The 4,460-nt window shown below is 30.2% G+C and overlaps 1 long non-coding RNA gene across 1 annotated transcript; it reads right to left on the reverse strand.

Moving 5' to 3' along the window:
* Positions 1 to 464: 464 nt before the first annotated feature.
* On the reverse strand, positions 465 to 4,068 carry LOC129227754 (uncharacterized). Its single transcript, XR_008580872.1, has 3 exons — positions 4,018 to 4,068; positions 3,264 to 3,332; positions 465 to 575 (listed from the first exon to the last, which is right to left on the reverse strand). It is a non-coding gene; the product is annotated as an uncharacterized LOC129227754 (long non-coding RNA).
* Positions 4,069 to 4,460: the final 392 nt, after the last annotated feature.

Here is a 4,460-nt window from a genome sequence, read left to right on the forward strand (position 1 = left end):
CACTTTTGAAGTCGGTTCTATTTTTTTTTCATGTAGTAATATAAAAACAGTCTTGTTATCTCTGTATAATCAAATTCCTACTTAAAGGAACAATGTAGGCTAGAACCATTGGAAATTTTTTAAACGGAGTTGACTGTTTGTTATGTTGCATTTTTAGATGTATTCTGAAAGCATATTACTAAAATGTGAAATAAAAATATATTATAATAGAAAAGTAATTTTTACTCAGTTACATATTCATATTCAAATATTTACTGCTATAAAAAATGTTCTCCCTACATCATGTTACACAAAATCATCTGGTACCTACGTTTTTTCTTCACAGAACATGTTCTTGAAAGTGAATGAAATAATCCAAAACATTTTTGTAGTATAAAAATAAATTTAATAATTTTTTGTGTACAGAAAAGTAAATGTACATAATGATCTTGAATATGGTTTATATACAAAATTGCATAGATTTCTTTTTGTCTCAATACATAATTTCTTGGGAAGTCCTCAAATATAATTTAAATTCGAACTTGAAATCTTCCAGCTTTTGTCACATATTTCACTCCTTTAAAAGGTTTATATTTCTGGAAAACAAATACATAAAAATATCATTATGACAGTTACATCATTTAGTTTTGGTTTTTGACACATTTTATTACACGCAGACAAACTTGTAATGTTCTCGATTTCTCCAGTTCCTGAACTTGTAAACATTGCAATCTAATTTCAGACACCTGATTTGCAGCAAATCATTTTCATCCCGCACATTAAAATTTTTGGATAAAAATAAAGAAACTAAAAAGGCATTGAATTTCCATTTTTTATTTGAGGTACTTTCAGTTTATTACTATTTTACTTATTATCTACTTATTATTTTATTTAAAATAATCAATAAACACCATTTGATCGACCATTGTATTTAAGTTCTTGCCCAAGTATGTTTTGCAACTCTAAAATTAAAAAGCCTCACACACACACACACACATATATATATATATATATATATATAAAAATATATATATATATATATATATATATATATATATATATATATATATATATATATATATATATATATAAACTCGTATTATTTCATACACAAACCCAAAGTTTTCTGCAACTAAACACAAAATGTGAATTTTTTGCCTTGTTTTATGAAACTTAATACACTTTCAAAAAATCACTTGGAACTTTAATGTGAGTATCTACAACAGGTTTATAAAACACTGTTCAGGGAAGTTAAAAAATTTAAAACAGGACAGGACCTTTTCTTCCGGGTCAAGAAAACTGGAAAATTTTGGCTCAATTTCATGCCATTTTTTTAAAATAAGCATTCTTGGCATTGAAATAGTGAACATATTTTTGAAATAACTCAAGAAATATGAAAGTTTCTTCCATAAATACTATTTTTACGCAATTAAAATTCAGGAAGAAAACAGATTTTTACTGATATTAATTCAATGCCAAAGCAATAATTGAAAAATGTATGTATATAAACAATAATATATGTAAATAAATAAAACCTTTATAAAACTAGTATGTTGTGGCCATCACGAAACTTTCTTCTATATTTTTCTTTTTTTTTTCTGATCCCTCCCCATGCTTGACGAGGAAGCAATATTCCCAACAAAAACAAAATTACACATGCAAAAACTTGACTACCATCCCAATGTCTGAATTATTTTAAACGCAAAGCAAAAGAGCGAAAATTGAAAGTTATTTTAAAAGCCTTGCTTGAATTAATTACAAATATTTTATTTGTTAACAAACATAAGATGGCAACAGTTAAAAATTTTAAATCATTGAGATAATATTTCCGATCATTTCCATTCAATTAAAATCACGAGAAATACGCAGACGACAATCTATTACGATTTATCTTTCTTATTGTTGCATTAATAAAGCTATTTTTATTCAAAAAAAAAAAATCAACACCTCTTGGAGCGATTGGCGTCAAAATTGAACCAATGCCTGTTTACGTATGGATTCACATATATTCCAAATTTCAACCAGAACGCAGCATTACTTCTTGAGATAGGGCACTCACAATGGAAAAAAAGAACGGGCGATTGCGCTACCCCCTTTTTAGCTGTTGACACCAAAATAAAATCAGCTCTTATACCCACTAAGGACTACTTGCCGATAAATTTTTCTTTCATTCTGTTCATTATTTCTTGAGATACAGCAGTCACAATCGACGACAAAAAACGTTCTATAGCTCAACCCCCGTTTGAGTTATTGACACCAAAATTGAATCAGCACCTGTTCCTGTTAATGACAACATATGGACCAAATTTTGTCTGATTCCGCCAGTTACTTCCTGAGGAATAGCAAGCACGCGTAACTCAAAAAACGTCCCATTGCTCCACCCCCCTTGGAGGAATTCGCGCCAAAAACCAATGGGCACAAGTTCACATAGGGGCACATATGTGTACCAAATTTCGTTCGATTTCATGCAGTAGTTTTTGCTGTAGAGCGGCCACAAAAAACTGGTCACACACAGACGTGACACACACACATACATACACACACACATACACACACACAGACAGACAGACATTTTCCAAAAATAGTCGAAATGGACTCAGCACACCTCAAAACGTTCGAATCCGTCAAAATTCGAAATTCGAAAATTTGCACGAATCCAATACTTTCTTCTATGTATTAGATATAGAAGAAAGTAAAAAAGGCTGCATTTCACAAAAATGAACTATCATATAGACTGGTATAAAAAATTGCCCATTCATGCTCAGAAACACAATTCTTACATTTCATTTTCTTCCTGTTTAAAACGTTTACTATCGACACTGCGGTTAAACTTTTTTTTTTTTTTTTTTTGAGAGTCATGTAAACATTTTAAGTTCTTAGATTTTCAAATTGTTTTTTTCTCTTTAAATATTTTCAGCTTCTGCTTTAACTTTATAACATTAAAAAAAATTCTTATAACGATGATTTTCTTAATTAATTGACATTCTGAATAGTGAAGACAGGACCGATGCTTCTTTCCATGGAAAGAAATATAAATAAATGTATCAAAACATGCCATAAACATTATAGGTCCTTTTACAGACTTATTTCTTGTGCTATGATCGTTGTAACAATTTTTATAATCATTATGACGTTAGGAGAAATTGTTTAGGGTTTAATATTTACTTGGTTTAAAATGTTGAAAAAAGCATAAGTACTATTAAAAAGTAGCGACTGAATCAATATCTTATTCAGGCATTAGAACAGTAGATTTAAAATAGGAAACAATAGAGTATTTTGCTTACCTCACCATACATATCTAACCGGTTGACTTTCAAACCAGACACTGCAAGTTGATTTATAATGAATGAGATCTGTTAAAGAAAATGAATGCTCATTAAATGACAAGAAACATAGAAGAATTAGTAATCATTTTATAAAATATAGACTATCAAAATGATATTTTCTCAGTAGATTAGGTGGTGAAAATCTTAATTTAACAACTTTTAATTTGAACATACTGTATCTGTAAAAATGCTGTCATTGCATTTATTATGACTTAATCAAAGATATTCCGTGTTTGCTAATGGTAACTGGGGAACATTAAGTATGTAGTGGTCAAAGTTCTCCAAGTTTCCATTCCAAAGAAACATATCGGGGTGCTGGATCAAGGGTTCCTTGGCTCCTGTTCCAGATTAAAAACAAAAGAAGCTGTTTTCAGAGCCTCATTTAAACCAGTTAAACGATATTTATTGGCAGGTATGGGAAACCCTGGAGTGTACTTTGGAAATTGGGCAGTAGGCCTGGCGTATCACTTAATGATTGCGATTCAAAACTATCATTGTTTTGAAAATATGATGAAAAATGAAAAGCGCCTAGTTTTTTAAACATTAAAAAATTGCAAATTTAAATTTAAATTTCATCCATTTCACAGTAAACTTTATAATGCACAGAGTAAAGATGGTTTGTGATAAAAGGATTTTTTAAAAAAATTAAAAGTTTGAGTTGTAAATTTTTAAAATCATTCACATTAAAGTAGTTTTGAAACATAGAACTCACATTAATGGTAGGATTACACTCAGGAACTGAAGATCCACTCTGAAGGGCAATCTGAAATGAAAGAGTTTTTGATTTTGTTTCGAAACAAAGTAACTTTGAAGAGTCTAGCTACCATTAATATTGAAGAAAACTTTTTGCTTATGAGTTAAAATTCAATGCTGTAAAATCCACACTGCCAGTGAAACTAGCATACACATGATTTGAAGCTGCAGTGCCATTTCACGAAAAAGTCGAATCTTTTTCCTGCACGTTGTGGAAAATTATTTGATTTGGAATGGCAATAGCCATTAGATATAAGTGTCTAAAAAGTTATCCATTTAAGTACAAAAGTAATGGGGGGTCCACACGGAAATTTTAACAGTTAAATTACTACAGTTAATACTAGCTTATCTCCGGTTATGTTAGGACATGGGGGTTTTGGGGTAGTTCCCGATAAATTTTGC

The sequence above is a fragment of the Uloborus diversus genome, chromosome 8 (genome assembly GCF_026930045.1).
Source record: "Uloborus diversus isolate 005 chromosome 8, Udiv.v.3.1, whole genome shotgun sequence".
Classification (NCBI taxonomy): Eukaryota; Metazoa; Arthropoda; class Arachnida; order Araneae; family Uloboridae; genus Uloborus; species Uloborus diversus.